Raw genomic sequence first — 23,493 nt, forward strand, 5'->3', positions numbered from 1 at the left:
GATTTCTCATACCACTCTTTACTTTGTGAAATTACAAATTTCCATCTCATTTGGTATGATTTTTCTCTTTCCTGAAGAACTTTCTTTAACATCTCTTACAGTGCACACTTGAGGGTAATGATTTATCTCTATTTTTCTTTTATTTAAATGTGCTCACTTTGGCAGCACATATACAAAACCCTGGATGCTACAGAGAAGATTAGCATAGGTCCTACTTAAGATGACATGCAAATCTGTAAGTGCTCCATAGTTTTCCATAAGCAATGTACAAGTACCAACAGAGGGACTAAACTAAAAAAGAAAAAAAATAGAAAATGAGAAGGCAAGGAAGGAAGATACATCCCTGGATTGCCAGCACACCAAATACAAACCCAGAGGGTAATGAGATGGAACAATTCAAAAGCCATCCACCTGTACTCTCTGAAGTAGTAATAACAGACATAACAAAGCAGATGAATGAGGCTCCAGAAAAAAATATATTCCGAAATATTCTCTCGAATAACTACTGAGATAGTGACCATAACAGAGGACATGCTTTTTAATTCTAGAGCAGATACAAATTTAAAAGAAAAATAATAAAGGAGCTTAGAAAAATGATGGAACCCATAAAATCCCAACATAGGAAAAGAAATGGAATCCAAGAAACAGATTGAAAAATCAAAGAGATTAAAACTTTCACTGAAACTATACATAGGGGAATGAGCCAATGTGAGGACACAATGTCAGATATAAAAGATTTGTATTTAATCATCATGAAAAGAAATATTTCTTAAAAAATAATGAGGCTTTTAAAAGTCAATCCAGTAGCTACTAAATGATACAAAGAATGACATATGATTGATCAGAGTCAATCAAAAACAGGAGCAAATAAAAAAAAAGTCTCTCATAACAGAAATAATGACAGAAAACTTCACAAGCATGGAAAAACAATTTGACATATAGATAAGTGAGACATACAGAACTCCAAATATCAATGATCAAAAAATATCTACACGAAGACATTTAACATTCTGGATTCCAGATTTCAATACAAGAATAGAATATTAAAAGCTGCAGGAGAAAAGAAACAGATCATCTATTAAACAAAGGGCATCAGAATTGCAGCAAACTTGTCAACATGAGACCACATGTCAAGAGAAGCTTAGCATGAAATATTTCAAGGCAGAAGAAAAAACAACCTCCAGATCACACTGATGTACTCTGCAAAACTATCCTTCAAAATTTATGTAGAAATAAGATACTTCCATGACAAAGAACACCCAAAGAAATTCATGAACATCAAAGCAGTACTTCAAAATGTTATAAGGACAATCTAGAAAGAGATAACAAGGACTACATTTTCATGAAATTTCACAAAATGAATCCACCTGGCAAGGCACATAATTAACAGAGGTGAATAAAAGGGAACCAGAAAAATGAAAATAACATGACAAGTGTAAATCAATACATATAAACTGTAACTATCAGTATAAATGGTCTCAATTTACTAATCAAATGAAACAGACTGGGAAAACATTAAGAAGGAATATTCAACAAGAAGATATACACAAAAAATCACATTTAACTTAAAATTAAATTCACATACTCAAAGTTAAAGGATGGAAAAAATACTAACTGTGAGAGAAACTTGGAAAAAGTCAGGAGTAGCTATTCTATGTGCGAACAAAGTGAGTCTAATTGAGAGAAAAAGAAGGTCACTATGTCCTTGTAAAGGGAATAATTCAAGAGGAAGAGATAACAATGATAAATACATAAGTACCAAATACCAGCACAGCCAACTATATAAAATATTAACGGATATGAAACATCAAATAAGCACTTGAACAACTGTAATAGGGGGGCTCAACATTCCACTGCCACAAATAGATCAATTAGACCAAAAAATCTAAAAATAAATATCAAAATTTAACAAATTTTTAAACAATGCACTATGTCCACTATGATGTCTACAAACTGTTCTGCTCTATCACATCAGAAAACACATTCACTCGGCTACATGTGTGACGTTCTCCAAAACAGACTACATACTAGCTCAAAGAACACACTTCAAGTGGTGAAGGAACTGAAATTATCCCACATGTATTACTAGACTATGGTGTAATAAAATTGGAAATCAACAGCAACAAAATAAAACAAAACAAAAAATCACAAAATATCATAAACACATGAAAGTTAAATACAACCTCCAGAACAATCAGTGGGTAGCAGATGAAATTAAAGAAGACATTAGAGAGCTTCTACAATAAAAACATAATGCAATGCAACATACCAGAACATACGGGATGCAATGAAACTATTCTTATAAGATAAAATTTATAGTGGTGAATTCCCATCAGAAAACAGAGTAAGCTCAAATAACCTTATATTGAACCTCAGGCTTCTAAAAAAACCAGAAATTTAACCCAAAACTCATATGAGCGACAAAATTATAAAGATCAAAGCAGAAATTAATGCAATTAAGACTAAGAAAACAAAGAATCAGCAAAGTAAAGAATTGATCCTTAGGGGCTGGGGATTTAGGTCAGTGGCATAAACACCTGCCTTACAAGCAGGCAGTCGTGAGTTCGATCCCTGGTACCGATAAAAACGAAAAAGACAAAAAAAAAAAAAAAGAATTGATCCTTAGGAAGAATAAAATTGACAAATCTTTAGTCAACCTTATCAATAAAAAGACTACTTCAATCCATGCAATCAGGAATTAAAAGGGTAAAGTCATAACATATCCCAAAGAAATCTAGAAGCTTATCAATATCTACATTAATAAACTATATCCTAATCAGGTAGAAAACATAGAAGAAATGGAGACATTCCAAGAATAACCAAATAATAAGAATTATCTAAGCTGAAAGAAGAAGATATAAAATATTCTAAATAACCCAATATCACTGTAATGAAATTGAACTTGAAACAAAGAAAAGCCAAGGTCCTGATGGGCTTTTTTGAATGTGTTGCTGACTTAGGTAAGAAAGTAAGGGATGACCTAATACTGCTACTTCTAAAAAATCTTTACTAAAACTGATAGGGAAGAAATACTCCCAAATTCATTCCTGGAAGGAAGCACTACTCTGCTTTAAAACCAAGCAACAATGCCACCAAAAAGAGAACTAGAGGCCATTCTCATTAGTGAATACAAACTAGGATAAGGACTAAATAAGATACTAGCAAACACATTGTAGCAAATCATCAAGATTATACACCATGACCAAGTAGTATTCATCCCAAGGATGCAAGAATGTTTCAACATATGCAAATCAATAAATGTAATATACCATATCAACATAATCAAGGACAAAAACCACATGGATCATCTCAAAAGATGCAAAAAAAAACATCTTACAAATTCAAACAACTATTCACAATTGAAACATTACAAAAAATTGGAATACACAGTCTTTATCTCAAACTGATAAAAAAACATCTATGACAAACCAAAAGCCAACATCATACTAACTGGTCAAAAACTGAAAGCTTTCACTCTAAAATCAGTAATACAAGGATGTCCACTATCACTACTCTTAATTTATATAGTTCTGGTAGCATTATCCAGGGCAATTACACAAGAGAAAGAATAGAAAAGGAAGAAAGAAAAAAAATATGATTTGTGGATGACAAGATACTCTAAGACCCCAAAAACTCCATCAAAAGACTTCTAGATTTAATAACCAAATTCAGTTGCATAGCTAGATATAAAGTCAACATTTAAAAAACAGTATCCTGTATACAACTAACAAATTCACTGAGAAAGAAATTAGGGAAACAACACCATTCACAATAGCACCCCCCAAAAAAAATGAAATATCTAGAAATCAATCTAACAGACGCAAAAAATCTTTACATTGAAAACTATAGTACTTTGAAAAAGGAGGCAAAAGAGGATATCAGAAAAAGGAAAGATATTCTTTATTCTTGGGTAGGAAGAACCAATACAGTGAAATGGCCATACTTCCAAAATTATTATATAGATTTAATGCAATCCTGATGAAAACAACAATAGCACACCTCTTAGAATTAGAGAAAACAATCCTACAAGTCATTTGGAACCACAAGAGACCTAGACTGGCAAAGTAATTCTGGGCAATGGAGGCAAAGCAGTGGGCATCACAACATCTGACTTGAAATTATACTACAAAGCTATTGTGGTAAAAACAGCATGGTACTAGCAAAAAAGCAGACCTGAGGATCAATCAAAAAGACTAGAGGCTGCAGCAACAATGTCAAACACATTCATCTGTCTTATTTTTGAGAAAAAAAGCCAAACACCTTCACTGGAAGAAAGACAGCCTCTCTGATAAACTGTGCTGGAAAAACTGGCTTTACACATGCCAAAGATTAAATCTAGTCCCATATCTCATGATGCACTATAATAAAATCAAATTGGATGAAAGCTCTAAATAAGAAAAAAGAAATACTGAATCTTCTGGAAGATAGAATAAATAGAACTCTAGAAGACATTGTTGTAGGCAAAGACTTTATGAACAAAACTGAAACACACTGGAAATATTACAAACAATCAACAGCTGGGATCTCATTAAAAAGCTCTTGCACATCAAAAGAAACTACAGAATGAGGAGACAATTTAGTGTGGAAATTGTTGCTAGCTGTTCCTCAGAACTCAAAACAATCAGACCTCTAAATTTAAAGACTCAACCCAAAAAAGGGCATCTGAAATAATAGATTCTTTTCAGACGAAGAAGTAGAAATGGCTACTAAATATATAAAAAAATGTTCATCATTGGTCATTCGAGGGATGCAAATTAAAACAATGCTGAACTCCATCTCCCTTCAAAAGAATGATAATTTTCAAGAAATCAACCAATAAGAAATGATAGTGGGTCTGTGTAGAAAAACTAACCCTTCTCTACTGTTTGGTGGGAATGTAGACTAGTGTAACTACTGTGTAAGTGAGTGTGGAGATTCATTTAAAAACTAAAACTAGCGGTTCCATGGACCCAGTTTTCCTCTTCTTGGTATTTTTCCAAAAGAGAGAGAGAGAGAGAGAGACAGAGAGAGAGAGAGAGACAGAGACAGAGAGAGAAAAGAAAGGAAGGAAGACAGACAGATATCCTAGCTCAGTAATATATGCACACCCATTTTTTAGTGGCACAATTTATAGTAACTCATAACTAAATCTTGGAAACACCCAAAGGCCCACCAAAAGATGAATAGATAAATATTTTTTAATTAATAGAGTATTTCTCTGTCATAAAGAAAGAGAAGCTTGAAACATTTTTAGCTTAATGAATACAGCTTGAGAGTATACTCTCTAAGTGAAATAAACTGGACGCATAAGTTTAAATACCACTTTGTTTCTGTGGTGTGGGAAATTGAAAGTATAAATAAAGAGCTACACACAGCAGATATTGAAAAATGGAAAGAAAATGTACAAAAAGGAAGGGAAACACAGAGGAGGAGGAAGGAAAGGAGAAAAAAGAAAAATAATAGAAGGAAAAATAAAAACAAAGCTTTTGTAAACAAAGAGAGGAAGAAAGTTGAAAGGAGGGAAGAAGAAGGGCAAAAAAGAAGTAAGATACTATGCACAGGCACTAATTTCCTATGGTGAATGTTATCATTATTTAAATCTAAATGTACCAATAAAAAAATTTTTAAAGCCTTTATTTAATGAACTCCTAGGTTGATTTTTTCAGCACTTTATGCATTCTAATATCTTCTAGTTTGTATTGTTTCAGACATGACATCTCTGATAATTACTTCTAACTGCAATGCACATTTTCTGTTTCCTTTTCAGATTTTTTCTTTCTCAGTCATTCTGAGCAATTTCCATCATTAAAAAATATCTGCCTAAGAAAACAAAACCAAACATCACTATCTGGGTGAAATTTTTCAAGTATCTATGAATATACCTAAATGTATTGTCATTCTTTTATCAAATTCTTATATCAAGATACACATGTATTTTATTTTATAATCTAGAAAAAGGGAATATTTGTATGGTATTAGTTGATCTTGATAAAATAATAATGTGGCTGTTACTAATGATCATGGTTTCTATACACTCTCAAATAATCCACTCAATATTTCATTTCAGAATCCTTTTTTTAAATTTTATTTTGAAGGTAGTAAAATACAACAAAACAAGGCAGAACAAAGCCAACCAAGACAATGCAGTGAAATTGGAACAGAACTTCATAGAAGGATACCGGGATAACAGTAATAGGTACCTCGTGCATCTCGTTATTTCCAAAAGAGTTGTCCATTCAATTAGGTACAGCGAAACCAAACTAAAACCAGAACATCATAAAACCAATTGAAAGAGAATATTGAATAGAGCAAAACAATAATCAGAATAAAGCAAAACAGTGAAAACATTTGCCTTCAAACAGAAGATAGAAGGAAATCCCCCATATTTGCTATATTGCATTTGGTCATCCTTCCCAAGAGATGCTCAGACCTCTGCCCCCAGTTGCTAGTGAGGAGAAGGGATGAGATGTTTGATTCTCAGCCTGCAGGCTCATAGGCTCACAGGAGACACTGGTTCTCCTCCTGGCTCGCACCAGGGGCACTTACCAGGAAGGGAGGCAAATTGCTTTCTTGCTCAGCTGCCTAAGTTTACCACGGCCAGATCTCAGGAGAGCCTGACTGGTTCTCTTCCTGGTTCGTGCCAGGGGCCACATTTCAGAATGTTATATGACATTCAAATTATACTCTGTATGATGTAGAATTACTTTTTAAAAAATTTCACACATTTGATTCACTCATTATTTTATATCATCTACCTACGTGGAAATCGTGATGCCGAGTAGGGAAAATACAGGCTTTGGAGCAGAACTCAAAATTTCTAGTTTAGTAACTTAAATTCAGTTAATACATCTTAAGTGGAACAAATAACATCCTTTGGGGGATAGTGACTATTAAATGAGAGAGAGTGGGAAGGTCTGACCTAGTATCTACTCCTATCAACTCTTTAGTTATTTGCTGCTAATATTTTTAATTTATGAAATTGGGAAAAAAAAAACAGGAGTGGTGATAGTGGACATCACTGTCTTATTCCTGATTTTAGAGTGAAAGTTTTCAGTTTTTGTCCATTTACTATAATGTTGGCCATTGTTTGTCATAGATGGCTTTTATCAGACTGAGGTAGAGATCATTAATTCTGATTTTCTCTAGGGTCTTTATCATGAACAAGTGCTGAACTATATTTAAAGCTTTTTCTATATTTAAAGCTTTTTATATGATCTTGGTCTTTGGCTCTGTTGATGCCGTGTATTACATTTATTGATTTGCATATATTAGACCATCCCTACATTCCTGGGACCAATTCCACTTGGCCAGGGTATATAATCTTCTTGACAATATGCTGCATTCCATTGGCTAGTATTTTCTGAGAATTTTTGCATCAATGTTCATTAGGGATATTGGCCTATAGTTCTCCTTTTCCATTGAATTTTTGTGTGGTTTTGGTATCACAGTAATATTTGCCTACAGGAACAGTGTTAATCTCCTACTTTTTAAAAAATTCTATATCAGTTCTATCTTTTGTTTTGTTTCTAAAAGAAAAAAAATGAGAATAAATAGTCCTCCTTATCTTCCAGGATCACCCTAAGTGAGAATACATTATTAGCAATGCTTTGAAAAATACACATCATATAAATATGTAGTTTCTCTAAACATATGACTATGACAATTTTTTACCAAACTTTGTGGATTCTAATTTTGAATTTGCCAAAATATTCTATTGCCAACCAATTCAGTAGATTTCATTCTTTCTTTCAATTTGAAGATTACTCGTCTTGGAAGAGAAAAAAATTAGCTACATAAATATTCATCATCTCTGTCTGCTCTGCATCACCTCCTAAACATTGTATCATGGCTCCCAAGTAATAGCCTTGTATATTTATTTGGAAGTTACTTTTTAAAACTCTTACAAGTGTCTAAGAAGCTAAAAGAGTAAATCAGAGTGTTGTTATAAGAGCTTAAAAATCAGAAGTTTTCACAAATAGCTAAAAATGCTTGAAAAACATAGCCTCAAAACTTTAAAGTTATCGTAAACAAAAAGTCAAATTTTTAGTTTTCTCTCAGAAATACTTACATGACTATCTCTAAGTATATATTATTTTTTTTCTTTAGGTCATAAGCATTTGTCCTTTCTACCAACCAACAGACAAAAACTAAATAATATGTACCTGATTCCACAAAAAGAAAACATAAAAATATACTCCTATCTGAGTTACTTTACCAAAAAGTACTTTCTGACTCTTAGCTGTCAGTGACCATAATATAAAATCTATCATTAAATGTTCAGTTCACACATATATGCTCACAAAACTGGTTCAACAACTTCTGTTATGCCAGAAATGAGCTAGCCCTTTTGCCCTTCACTGCCTGGAGAATGTCCATCAGAAACAGGGCAGCAGAGCAAAGTGCCACAATGCACCATTGATGTTGAGCAAGCCTGGCCCAGCAGCTGCAACAACAGGGCAACTCTTCAAAGCTTTAGCATTGAAATTTAAAATTCTCCCTCCCAAACTCTATCAATGAAAACTTTTATAGCTACAATCGACTATAAAATAAATCTCTGAGACAAATCTTGTGCTTTCTTCATTTCTCCTCTTGTCCTTCTCCTCTCAACTCCAAATGTCCTTGGGTGAAAAAAGAAAAATAAAGAAATCCACCCCGCTTTTCCACGTTGGGGTTGGTGTGTGCCTCTCTTATGTTCTGAAAATTCTCTCAAGGAGGTTTAAGAATGTCTGCTAAATACTTCTGTTTACCAGACCTGTTCTAGGCTTTTTTGCTTATTTGTTTGTCAGAATTTTATTGTAGAGATCATATTTCAAAACTTCAAAAGATACTTGATATTTTGAGCACACTCAGACTGGATTTTTTGGCAAAATATATTTCTGATTATTGAAAAATAATCTAAATTCAGAGCCACATGCACTGAATCATTTAACTCCATAGATCTATAAGCTGCAACAAAAGTGCTTACATTAGCCATAGATCAATAGGTAATGAGAACACATGCACTAGCCATGTGAAGTTTTTGACAGAAAATGGTGTGTGTTTAAACATTACTTAGAATGTGGTAAAGCTATTATTTATTTAAGAAATGTACTATGTTTCTGTTATATAACTGTACCTATCAAATCAAATGAAATTTTGACTTTTCTCCTTAGTCATCAGGTCAATGGCTTTCTTTTATTTGGAATACATACTGAGGAGTATGCTAAGAATTGTAGCAACAACTTACAAGTTCCTTATTACTTTTAATATGCAAATGTGTACTTCATGGGAATAAGAAAAAAATCCTTCAAATAATATTTGACATAATGTTCCAAGTTAAGTAATGTTAGCACATAAATTTAATTGCTCCTTCACCAACAGTTACTTCTCCACCTGAAAAACTGAAGTCCAAAAATTCTTAGTATCTTAGTCAATTCAAGCTGAAAGTAATAAATCACCTTAGATAGAGGACGGTGGAATATTAAATAACAGAAATTTATTCCTCAAAGTTCTGAAGACAAGGAAGTCTGAGATCAAAATGCCAGCAATCCAGGTTCCTGGTTTGCACATGGACGTCATCTTGTGTCCTCATGACGGACAACAGAGAGACACAGGAAGCAAGCAAGAGGACTTATCCCATCAATTGTCCACAATCGTAAACTAAGTAACTCACAAAGGCCCCGTGTCCAATATCAACACAATGCAGATTAGGGTTTCAATACCAGGACTTTTAAATAAACACGAGCATTCAATCTATAGCACTAGAATTCTTAATCTGTTAGAATTTCTTAAATTATTATTTGTTAGAATTTTCAAAGCACTACCTCTCTATAGTTTACTAGTTATATAGTACCACAAAGTTTTTACAAAAACCACATTACATACTCTAATCTTTGAGATTAACCCAAAATTCATCTTAGTTTCTGTTTCTAAATAATAGGCATGTATCATTATTTTTAATTTATAAATTATATACCTAATTAATTTCCTAATGTGCAATATAAAGACATAGCTCTCAAATCACCTAATTTTCCTTCTTCTCATACTCTCAATATATAGTCATGTTGTACAACTTTAATATGTTTCCTACCTTGAATAATGATTTTCCTTTCCATATTAAGACTATAATTTCTACCACTACATTCCCAAGGTCTACAACAAAAATATGAAACCTGTCTTAACAGAATACTTTATGTTCTTTTTCTTTTTTGTAAGATAAAAAACAATAAAATGATACAGAATTTCAAAACATAATAGAAAATTAACAATAGTTATTATATTGTATATTGTTGTTTTCAAAATAGTTGCTCAGATTACAAGATACAGTCATGCAAAACTGATCACTGAAAGGAATGGCTAGTCCTTATATTGTTTGACCAATACTTCCTATTCTTAAACAAGAATTTTATTCTAATTCTTTCCTCTGAGACATCCTTTCTGGAGATTTTTACACCTCCAAACTCAACTAAAGACTGATCAATCCGAAGAGCAACACACAGTTACTGCCCAGGAAATTCCTCCTTTATATTTTTTATCTTATTTCATCATCTATTTTCTTGAATCTTCTGATTTGCTTTTTTCTCATAAGTTTTTCTTCAGTTGTAGGTATTCTATCCCCTGAATAAGTACTGTGAAAGTAATAAGGGGAAAAAAGAAATGTCTTTTTTGCACCTTCATACTCTATAGTTTGGATGGATGAAGAATTATAAATTTTAAAAGTAAAAATAATGGCTCAGAATTTTAAAGTCACATTTATCTTTGGATATTACAAAATCAGGTTTTATTTTGATTTTTGAGCTAATGTATTGGGTCTTGTATTTTTCTCACTAAAAGTCTCTATTTTCTTCTATTTATTGATGATATTCTAAAAATTTTCAGTTATATACCCTGGTGTCAACTCCTTTCATCTTTGTGACATTCCTCCAGCATATTCCTTCAAGATAGAACCCCATATACATTGTTGAAAGTTTTACCATATAATTTTCTGATAATCGCCTTCTTATCATTTTCTTTGTTTTCTAAAAATCTTATTCAAGATACTAGTCAGGTTTTTAATTTGGTGAATCATTTGCCTGATTTTTATTTTATTTCATTTCCAGTATTTAACTTCTTTATTTCCAGAAAATTTCAATTTTTCTATAAATCTATTTTTTTGTCATTGCAAATGTTTTCCAGTTTTATATGATTTTATCATGCTCCATGTAAGCATCATATTCTACTAACTCTCTGAGTATATTAGTAATTTATATTTACTTCAGTTTTTGTTATCCACAGGACATATTTTTTCTGATTGTGATTCCTAAATACTAGAACATAAACTGGTTTGCTTTTCATTGCCCTAACACTTTCCAGTCATTTGTATTAAACTTTCCCACTCATGCTAATTTCTCCTTTACATCCTCTAAAAATTTATGTATTTTATATGTCACTTCCTCTTCCTTCATGCTTGTGGATTCATGTTTTTTCAGTCTTCTACTTAAAACTTTTAGTCCCTTACCAGGAAAGAGCAAGGGAAAAACATGTTCAATCACCAAGTTAAACTGGAATTTTGCTGTTAAAATTTCTGAAGATGCTAATCTTACAGATATAAGTATTTTATTCATGGAGTCATTAAAACCACAGGATTCTGAATTATGCAGCTTATGCTATAGATAACAAATCTGGGAAATAATGAGTTCAAGAAACTCCTGTTTTCTCTACTAATGTCCTAATCAAAAATCTCCCATTGTTTTAGTTAATTTTCTTTTTGCTGAGAATATCTCATACCCCAAATTAAAGGAGGAAAGATTTATTTTAGGTTACAGTTTGTGGAGGTTTCATTTCACAGTTGGCTGGCGCCGAGGCAAGGCAGCAGGGCAGATGGATATCACAAAGGAAAAGCCTGTTCATGGAAGGCAGAAGGCAGCAAGCAGTAAAGTAGTGAAGCAGCATGCAACGAACTATGACCCTCTTTCTATGACTTATACATTACCCAGGCTACCTACCATTAGAGAAGATAGCACTCACACTTAGGATGGGCACCTTTAATCCTAGCATTATGCTACGAATCAATCCCAGCCATCACCTAGATTCAACCTCCTCCAAAAAACTCCACAGCATGAGGTTTTGGGGATATATCTTGGTATGTCACAATAATCATTAAACTCTCTCTTCAGACTGCTTCAGCATACCAAATTTACTCTAATTTTTACTCTTTCAGATCTTTACCAATTTTTACAATTAAATTACAAATGTACATTTAAAACTGACATAAACAAATCCAAAAACAAACAATCACTCTGTTGGCAGGAAAACAGGCAAAAAGAAAATGTGCCATTTTTCCAAAGAGCACCCTGCTAACCTGAATTGGTTAAGAGGTCTTCTACTATATTCTTACCATTGTCCAATTACAAATAATATTTAATATGTAGACTAGGTTTGTAACAGAATAGATTTATAACTGATAAATACAAACAAACATTATACAGGTTTATGATACGAACATTTTCTACAGAAGAATAACACATTTCTTATTTTTAGAGATTCCTTCACTGCATAAAAATTAAAATTACAAGATTCTACCTCAAACCCAGTGAAGTCTGAGAAGACATCTACTAAAACCATGAATATACAGTGTACACTTATACACATATACACACATATACATATATACATATAAATTATTGTTACTGCAAATGCTGGTTTATATTTTGGACAGAGAGTGTTTCAGTCATGGCAAGGTCATTTAAAAAACTATAAGGCTAAAATGTAAGAGCCTACTTTTGGAACGGGGTATAGTTCACTTCTAGGGCATATGCTTATTATGTGCAAGGCTCCGAGTTTCATCTACAAAGAGGAAAAAAAAATCTAATGTCATGACACCATTGATTTTTCTTAAGTAGAAAAAGTATATTATACGCATAAGGGTGAGATCAACTGGGGACTGAAAAAAATGAAAGTCATAAGAATAAACGAATGCCGAAATGTACACTGTAAAGAAAGACAAAATTCAGAATGCCAAGTAGCTTCATACAGTAAGTCCTGGCAGTGATTTAGATAAAGATATTACAAAAGACACAAAGAATAGCAAAAACTTTTTTTTAACCATAACATACCAAACATAGTTATCCCATGTTACACAATAACATTTTTATATCTTTATAAAATAAAGAAATTAAGGGATTTAATATAATTTTCAGGTTATCTTACTTTTTTCTACTGTCAGAATAATTAACCATAGGATATAAAGTTAAGAAAACAGTAAGATGGGTATCAGTGAAGTTCAAATATTTTAATTGGATTTCTTTGGATACAGTTTATTTTCCCTTTTCTCTAACTAATAATCCAGCAGGGTAAAGGATCTAACACAGCACTATGACACCAAGGAAGGACGTGGGAGCTTGTCTCGCTATGATAATATTCTTGTGCATCAGGCTACCTATTGAAACTAACAATGCCCGCTGCTACTGTTGCTACTGAAGAGGATCATCCAAACTCTGATAATGAAACACATCATACAAAGGGATGAAAGAATTCTTATTGCATAGGGTTTAGCTTTGCAGCTGGTCACACATGCCAGAGGGATGTGCCACGAGGATGACAAAGAAGCTTCCAAAAAGAATGATGAGGGCAACCAGCTGGACATTTTGAAATACTTAGGGAAGTATTGTTTTGAAACTAAGGCAATAACCAGACTTCTTTATAGCAGAACTTGGGAGAGTTGGGGTTTTTTAATCTCTGCAATTCAACCAGGTGTCAATATTCTTGCAATTGAAATAAATTCAGAGAAATTCTAATCTGTTAAACATTGTTTGGAGTTCTCCATTTATGATAAGAAATAATATTATATGTGAATTTACTTTTTTCCTCTGAGTTGTGTCTTAGTGTTATTCCAGAGTTAAACACTGTACAAAGGAATCATTGTGGGGCTTTTCTGCAACTTAAACAGGTACCCTGAATAACAAGTATTTTTATACTTAAAATACCACACTGGTTAAGACTACAGATTAAGACAGGACCAGTGGTGAAATTGAAGAGATACTCACTACAAGGCATCAAATTTCATGGGTTCTCACAGTCAAAAATAGTTGAGCCAAGCACATTTGTCCATAAAAGATGTTCCAAATAGAATTCAGAGTCAAAAGACTCTTGGCAGCTGTCAATACTCCTACTCTTTCAACTGGTCATGGCAAGGCATAGTCCAGTTCTTAGTTCTCCAGGACCTGAATGTCTAAAGGAGTACCCAAAGCAGTAACTAGGCCTTTAAAAAGACCTGCCACAATGAGGCACTGGCGCATGTAATAAGTTCACTCCTAGCAGTCAAAAGCAGAAATACTTGCCTTTGCTTCTCTGTTTATAGGATAAAAGTAACAACAGTCTCCTTTCATTGCCCATTATAGCAATCACTTTGTCAATTACATCACTGATTCAGATGAATTTACTGTAACTAGATGTGTGGCCTTGTGGAAGGTATTTAATTTCATTTAGACTTAAATTCTTTCTAGTAAAACAGAAATAGTATCTGTTTTATGAGATTGTTGTGAAGAAAAATAAAATATTTACCTCTTTGTTTAGATCTATGAGCACAGAGTGCTTTGATAGAGTAGTCACTGTCTCATTCTGTGTAACAGGAATAACAAATAGTACATATAAGAAACTGTGATGAAAAATGGTACACAGTACCAACAATATTTATCTATCTTTCCTAGACACTATCATCGATTTAAACATTATAGTAAAAATAGAACACTGGCAGGCAGCAGGACTCTGAGGACAAAGAATGGTTGCTCCACATAGGAGAAAAAAAGTGAGTTGCCCAGTCCTCACACGTACAGCAGGAGGGCTGTACATGGAACATTCAGTGCTCTATGAACAGATTCAAGTAGCAGAACTGGGGGTCCTGCGGGACAACTCCCATCTGCAGAAGACAAGGAAAATGGTTTTGTAATAAATGCACAAAAATGGAGTGCCGAGTCAGAAAGCTATCTGGAGAAATAAAACAGTGAGTGCCATCCTATTGTTTCTCCAAAAACTGTTCAGACCTGAGACAGTGAGAGGTCTCCTCACCTCCCAAAAATGGCAAAGAGGGCTCTCTTCCCAGCTTGGGAATATCGCTGGATACTGTGGGCAAGGCTGAGACAGACATCTGCAGGCAGAGAAATGGTGAACAATGGCTGGGCCAGATGCCTTCTGCCATATAATAGGCAAGGAAAGCCTGAGGAGAGAAGACACAGAGACATCACAATATTTAATTCCCCCACTCTCAAATCAATTAAGAAAACTAGACCCATGGAGATCTATGCGGGTCACGTCCAGACACAAGTTACAAACAAGATGCGTTTTGAGGGAGCCAACAGTGCTCAATTCTTTGGATGGGCAACTGCCTGGGCCACAGTGGGAGGAAACTGCTTGGCTCCTGGAACTCAGTGATGGCAGCACAGAGGAAACTGTCTGGGGTAATGATATAACAACTAGGTGAAGCCTTAAAAATAGTGAGAAAAATTCATCCAACAGCTACTAAATAACACTAAGAAGACTAACTTCAGGCTAGATGAAGTTGAGACAGGAATTAGAAGACTGAACACAAAGAATTAAAAATCTTTTTTACAGAAATCATAGCAGAAAACTTTCCAAGTATAGAAAGAACTCAACACGCAGGTAAGTGAGGTTTACAGTGTGCCAAATAATGACAATGAAGAAACTCCCCACAAAATATCACAGTCAAAATCCAAGCTATCAAACAAAAAGACCAAATAGTAAAGGCTGTCAGAAAAAAAATACCAAAAAAATCAATTTTAAATGTAAATACATTAACATTATAGCAGACTTTTCTTGATGCAAATTGTAAAGGTCAGGTGGCAGATTAACAGCCGGCTACAGAGGCTCCCTGAAAGTCAAATTAGAACTCAACATAATACAACATGGGAGCCCTAAACAGAGGGAGAGGAATTCTCTCATAACAAGAAGAAACTAAGGTGAGAAAAACTAATCAAACATTCACTCCTGGTTGGAGGCACCACTATGTAGCCCTGAGCACCTCTGGGCCACTGCGCTCTAGGTACTGCCTCCGTCTCTGCTGCAAGGAGCCTGCCAGAGGCTGGGGTAGTGGGGCGACTCAGCGCCTACCGGCAACCCCTGCCCCTGCCACTACCGCACCACCTCCACTGTCTCTGCCACCTCCCTGGCTCTGGGCTGTGTCCCTGGGGACGCTAGAAGGAGGGCGCATTGTGGCATCATGGGCATGGACCGGACCTGCTGGGACACATCACCGCCTTCGCACTCACCACTCACGCAAGGACCTGAGCCCGCAGCACTGGTGCTGAGTGGGCCCCTGCCAACCTAGCACCCTCGAAGTCCCCGGGTGGGTGAGTGTGTCTTCATTGCTGCCAGGCCACGAGACCAGAGCCCCAAGGAGCTGCTGCTGCAAACGGAGCCCAGAGAATCTGCTTCTGAAAACACCTTTTCAGACAATAATCAAAAATACGGAGCCAGAACTTTCCTGTTTCCTGCTGTGATCGACCAGCTTCGGGGAATTGGGCCTGCCTGCCTGCGCTCTGAACTCTGGACTGGGTGGCCTGGGGGAGTGTCCCCACACCATCTCAAGCCTCTGGGAGGGAGTTTAGAAACCTCAGAAAACAGCAAATTGGGAAGGGCAGCAAAACCCCAGTCAACATACTTGGGAAAGACCCTAAGCAATACGGAGAGGGCCAGAGACCCCCCGGACACATCTGTCTGAAAGAAACCAGAAATATGACAAAACATAGAAATTAAAAAAAAAAAAAAAAACCTCAAGCTTCTGAACCTGGGAAAATAAGCCCCAGAGAAGTAAATACAGAAGAGAACCAGTGCAGTAACCATCCAATACTAGACACAGCATCAGTGGACATAAAGAAATAACTTTTGACTTCACAGATGAATTTAAAACTGTACTCCTGATCCAAGTGAGGCAAGATATAAAAAGATTAATTAAAGAAATGATAAGCCCCCCCAAGAGAACACAGACAAAAGAACAGAGAAACTCAGAAAAGAAAGAGAAACCTTTGATGAAGAACTTAAACATAACCTAGAATACATGAAACAGATCCAGAGAGATTACCAGGAATCTAAAAACTTCATTGAAAATGGCAAAATGCCTGACAGAAACTAAAGTTAGCCTTTTGAAAATTGAAGAGAGATTTATGATATACGATCGTGAAAGGAAAGATCTCTTAAAAATAACGAGGAACCAGAAAGAAACAATTCAAAGGCAAGAAAACGACAAAAGGATAAATAACTTAAGGATATATAACTTAAGAATAAAGCATGTGAGCGAAGAAGCAAGAGTAACCAAAAATGAACTACAAAGAATATTCACAGATATAATAAAGGAAAACTTCCCAAGCGTAGGAAAAAGAAATGATATCCAGATAAAAAAGGCATATAGAACTCTAGCCACCTACAACCAAAACAGATCTACACCCAGACATATAATAATCAAGATTCCAGAAATCCACCACAAGAACAGAATATTAAAAGCAGCCAGAGAAAAGAAGCAGATTATCTACAAAAGAAAAATTATCAAAGTAACGACAGACTTATCAACACAAACTCTCAAATCTAGAAGAGCCTGGGGGAAATAGTCCAAGCCCTGAAAGAAAATAACCTCCAACCAAGACTGATGTACCCAGAAAAACTCTCTCTCAAAATTAATGGAGAAACAATATATTTCCAAAACAAGGAGGAACTGTGTGAGTTCATGGCCACCAACCCAACCCTACAAAAAATACTAAAGGACATTCCAGAGAGAAAGAGGAAAAAATATAGGATTCCAGCAACAGTGACAGAGAGGCCTCAATGAACAGGGCAGACAGTGGAATGAAGCAGAAAGTGAACAAATAATGGCAGAAGAATAAAATAGCAGAAATGAGGCAGAGACGGTAAGCCATAATCATTAATATAGATAGCCTTGATACACTAAAATAAAAAAAAAAAAACAGGCAGAGTAGATTAGGAGGCAGGTTCCATCTGAATAAGAAATACACTCAACCCAAAAGAGGGTTATTAAACTGAAAGTCAAAGATGAGAAAGCAATGCTATACGAAACAGGAAAACAGAGAGAAATAGGGACAAACTCATCCAGCAGCTGTAGATAGATTGGAAAGCTATGACACTTTTGGGCAGTGTAGAACTACATAGCTGGAAGGAAGGACGACCTTGTAACTTTAGTAAGTAAAGGAATACAGCTCAAGATCAAGCTCAGGGGTAAAAAGGTTTATCAACACACAGATAGATAACAGGTTGGCCCCCTAATCTAAAAACGAAAAGAGCTAGTGGGACCCAAAATATACAAAGCACCTTGCGAAAGGCAAAAGGGAGGAATTGTCTAAAAAAGGAAGGTAGAGGACATTGTTAATAGTGTATCAGGATTTAAAAGCCACAGTAGTCTTATCATTGTTTAGTTTGATTTTGTTCCAGTCTGTCTACTCATATTAGATTTGAGGGCACACAAAGCTAACCCAAAAATAGCAGGTTATACCACGGTAACTATCCTTAATTTCCTATTAACTCACACTGAATTCTTGTATTACTTACATTGTCAATGACTGATTTTATTTGAAGCTGGTTTGTTAGACCGCTGTTTAGCCTCAACTGATTTCATTCAAATTTGGTATGCTTGATAGTATCAAGTCTAAGAGTAGATGCAACTACTCTGAAGATGACAAGATGTAAAAGATACCATTCTGGTTTTGATTATTAACTGCTTTCAAGTCCTACAATATTTTCAAAGTTGTGTTTTTATTAAAATAGCTATGTAATGTTATGTTCAATTATATTATACCTGATAATGTGGACAATTCTATTGAAAATAACAAGAGAAAACATAGTAACTACTGTAGATCACCTAATATTGTGGTCTTATATGTCTTTTTCATTTCATGTTTTTCTAGGAATTTATTTTGTTGTCTTGTTTTGATCTGTTTTTCCCTATAATATATAAAGGATAGATATATATGTAGAGATTCACACATGGGAAAAATTTCTAAACTATTTATAGGAACAGATTATATAATACACAATGTAATGAACAGATAGATGCTCTGAAGAAGGGACACTAAGAAACCCAGTGCTAATTCTGTAGCATCACGATATGAAATATAGCAATACTATCATTCACTGTTCAGAATAATAGTCTAGTCTCATGTTCAATTTCAGCTTACATAAAGATAAAGACAGCTACTACAAAGAGACTGAGAAACATTATGGTAGACATTATTGACATTATTTTGTTATGTTTACTCTTACCCTCTTTAAGATAAAAATCAAGTGCATAGGACCGATAACCATATTACTAAGTTCTTTTTGTATTGTTGAGCAGAACTGTTTGCAGTGTCATTGTTTGAATATCACTTTGTATGCTTTAATTTTATAACTCGAGCAACTATTTCTAAGATGATGGTATGTAACTTATCGATTGGTGATTTCTTACTGTTTATTTTTCTGAAATTCTGTATTGTTTCTACCCTTTTTATCTGTTTTTTTTTTCCTTTAAATAAAAAAAATTAAAGGTCAGAAGACTTTGTAGTGAAGTGCTTCAAGCATTAAAAGACAAAAACTTCCAATCCACACTAATACATCATGTAAAATTTGCTTTCAAAATTGATGGAGAAAGGACATTTCAGGACAAAGAACATATTAAGAGATATCTGAAGAGCATAACTAGTCTCTCCCCTCAAAACACTGAAGAGTAGCCTAGGCAATGACAATAAAGCCAACAGAGCAAAAAAGTCAAATTGAATAAATACATCAAGCAAATCAAGTGGCAAACAGAAAAAAATACAAAAGAGTCAAAAGTTCAAAAAGAATGCAATGAAAGTAGTAAGTCAATGTCTCTCAGTAATTACTTTCAGTTTAAAAGGCCTCAATTTCCAAATTGAAAGACACAGACTGTCAGAATGGGTGAAAACAGAAAACTCAACAGTCTTTTGCATTAAAAAAAAAAAAAACCTCATCTTACTAAAAAAAAAAAAAAAAAAAAAAAGAAGAAGAAAGAAGGAAAGAATTCCACTGACTAAAAGTCAAAGTAAAAGGATGAAAAGCAAGATTCCATACATGAGGCTTCCAAAAAGAAACAAAGGTATTAATTTTATTCTTATGCAAAGTGAATTTCAAGCTAAAAATCATCAGAAGATGCAAAGAAGGTCACTACATATTAGTCAAGGAAAAATTCAGTAAGAAGTAATAACAACTGTAAACAAATACCAGAGAACTGCCCATGTGCAGCTGAATAATAATGGGGGACCTCAACATTCCACTTTCACAAACAAATTAACAAAAACACTTAACGAAGAAATACAACAGCTGCTTGGCGTGTTGGCTCATGCCTGTAATCCCAGCACTTGGGAGGCTGAGGCAGGAGGATCATTGCAAGTTCGAGACCAGCCTGGGCTACAAAGTAAGCTCAAGACCAGCCTGAACTGCATAGAGAGACCCTGTCTCAAAAAGACAAAAGAAAAAGAAAAAGAAATACAACAGCCGAATCACACTTTAGAATGTACTTAATAGATACCTACAGAGAGTTCTATGCTACTATAACAGAATATTTACTTTTCTCAGCAGCATATGAAACTTTCTTCAAAATAGATGACATACTAGTCCTTAAAGCCTGCTTAAATAAACACAATAGAATAAAAATTATCCATGTATATTATTAGAACATAGCAAATTGAAACTAGAAATCAATTTCCAAAATAACCACAGAAATTTTATAACATGTGGATAAACAGCACATTCAATCCACAATAATGTATACTGCAAAACTATCTCTCAAAATTAAAGGAGAAATAAGATACTTCTATGACAAACAACAAATCAAGAAATTCATGTCCATCAAATCAACCCTGGACAAAGCATTGAAAGACAAGTCTAGACAGAGATAAAAATGACCACAATCCTCATAGGGCCACGAGAAAGAAACCACTAAAGAGGGCAAGCAGTTAAACAAAAGCAGGGAAAAACAGGGGAGTAACAACAGGAAAACAACATGACAAAGGTAAATCAATACATATCAGTAATAACCATCAATGGAGATTACCTCAACTTCCCAATTAAAAGACATAGATTGAAAGAATGGATCAAAAAGCAAGATCCAACAATATGCTGTATACAAGAAACACATTTAACTCAAAAATAAATTCACAGACTGAAAGTCAAGGGATGAAAAATAATATTCCATGTGACAGCAATCCAGAAAAAAGCAGAAGAACCTATTCTGTTTGCAGACAACATGAATTTCAAATAAAAATGTTCAAGAGAGATAAACAAAGTCACTACATACTTCTTAGAGGGAAAATTCAACAGAAAAAGATGACAATCATAAATAAATATGCAACAAATATGGGACCACTATATTATGCAACTACTCACAGACATAAAAAATCAAATATGTAACAACACAATAGTAATAGGAGATCTTACTACCCCACTGTGACAAAGAGATTGATTAACCAGAAAAAAGTCAGCAAATAAATAATAGAACCAAATCAAACAAGTGAACAAGTGGACTTACAAGATGTTTACAGAGTGTTCCATCCTGTATCATCGGAATACAAATTTTTCTCAGCTGCATATGGTCAGTTCTCCAAAACAGACCATATATTAGCTCAAAGCACATGCTTAAGAAAATTCAAGGGAATTGTAATTATCCCATGCATATTATCTGACCATACTACAATGAAATTAGAAATTAATGGCAACAGAACTGCAAAAACTACATAAATATATGGAAATTAAATAACATTACTGAAAAACAAATGGGTCATAGATGAAATTAAAGAAGAAACTAAGCATTATCTACAATTAAATGAAAATACAAATACAACATACTGGAACCTGTGAGATGCAGAGAAAGCAATCCAAAGGGAGAAATGTATAGCAAAAAATTGTCATACCAGGTACATGGAATGAGTACTTGTAAACGAATGCTGCATCACAAGCTTCTAGAAAAAGAAGCACAAGTCAAGCCCAAAACTCATTGAAGGGAGGATATTATAAAATCAGAGCAGAAATTAATATAATTGAAACAAAGGAAACAGTACAAAAGTTAATGAATCAAAGAGTTGGTTCTTTGAAAGAATAAAAAAAATTGCTAAACCCTAAACCAACCTGATCAAGAAAAGGAAAGGAAAAACTCAAATTCATGCAATGAGGAATAAAAAGGGTAAAATTACTACAGATCCTCTGCAAATTCAGAAGAGCATCAATACCTACTTCAAAAATCTTCAGTAGTGTAGGCTGGAAACCAAGAAGAAATGGAGAGATTCCTAAAAACACATGAATTACCAAAGCTGAATCAAGAAGATACAAAAATTTTGAATAATCCAATGTCAGTTCCTAAAATTAAAACTGTAATTAAAACTTACTAGTAAAGAAAAGCCCAGGTCCTGATGAATTATACACAAACTCTTCAATGAAACTGAATGCTCCCTAACTCATTCCTGGAAGCAAGTATTAGTCCAATACCTAAACTGGAGAAAGTCTCAGCAAAAAAGAGAACTACAGGTCAATCTTGCTAATGAACATAATTGCAAAAGTTAGCAATAAAGCACTGGCAAATATTGCAGCAAATAATTGAGAAGATTATACATCATGACCAAGTGGAATTCATCCCAGGAATGCAAGAATGGTTCAATATACACAAATCAATAAATGTAACACACCACATCAACAGAGCCTAAGACAAAAATCACAAGATCATCACAATAGATGCAGGAAAATCTTTTGATAGAGTCCAACACTTGTTCATTGTAAAAACCTTAGAGAAAATGAGAATAGATGGCCTCTACCTCAATCTGATAAAAGCCATCTATGACAAACCAACAGCTAACATCTTACTAAATGGTCAAATACTGAAAGCTTTCATTCTAAGTCAGGAACAAGACAAGGATGTTCACTATCACCACTCCTATTCATTATAGTTCTGGAAACATGAGCCAAACAATGAGGCAAGAGAGAGAAATAAAAGGAGTAAATATAGAAAATGAAGAAGTTAAATTATTATTTCCAGATGACACAATAATCTACATAGAAGACTCTAAGAACTGCACCAAAAGACTACCAAAGTTAATATGAAAATTCAGCAGCATCACTGGATTCAAAGTCAATGCTCAAAAATCAGTAACATTCTTTTATGCAAACAACAAACTTGCTGAGAGAAAAATTATGGAAATAACACCTTTGCGTATAGCATCAAAAAATGAAATATTAGGAATAAACCTAACAAAGGATGTAAAAGACTTATATATTGAAATTGATAGTACTCTGAAAAAGGAGACTGAAGAGGATATCAGAAAATGGAAAGATACCCCTTGCTTATAGACGGGATGAACCAACATTTTGAAAATGGTCATACTCCCAAAACTGTTACACAGATTTCATATAATCCCAATCAAAATACCATTAGCACACCTCACAGATATAGAGAAAACATTCCTAAAATTCATTTGAAAACAAAAGAGACCTACAATTGCAAAGCATTCTGGGCAATGAAAGCAAGGCAAGAGGTATCACAACTCCTGTCTT

General features: G+C 34.4%; 1 protein-coding gene and 1 non-coding gene across 29 annotated transcripts in view; one reads left to right on the plus strand and one right to left on the minus strand.

Moving 5' to 3' along the window:
• Zbtb20 (zinc finger and BTB domain containing 20) overlaps positions 1–23,493 on the minus strand; it is an 838,748-nt gene that overhangs the window by 738,456 nt on the left and 76,799 nt on the right. For 3 of the 28 annotated variants that reach the window (XM_063225307.1, XM_063225283.1, XM_063225299.1), the window contains exon 1: positions 15,004–19,897. The exons of the other annotated variants lie outside the window; for them this stretch is intronic. The gene's annotated coding sequence lies outside the window, so the exon portion shown is untranslated. Of the gene's footprint in view, positions 1–15,003; positions 19,898–23,493 lie in introns of those variants that run through there. 28 annotated transcript variants of the gene reach the window in all.
• LOC111756658 (U6 spliceosomal RNA) lies at positions 150–254 on the plus strand. The gene has a single exon (XR_002791082.2). It is a non-coding gene; the product is annotated as a U6 spliceosomal RNA (small nuclear RNA).

This window comes from Cavia porcellus, unplaced genomic scaffold (assembly GCF_034190915.1).
Source record: "Cavia porcellus strain 051 isolate PalLab524CR breed Dunkin Hartley unplaced genomic scaffold, mCavPor4.1 scaffold_15, whole genome shotgun sequence".
Taxonomy (NCBI): Eukaryota; Metazoa; Chordata; class Mammalia; order Rodentia; family Caviidae; genus Cavia; species Cavia porcellus.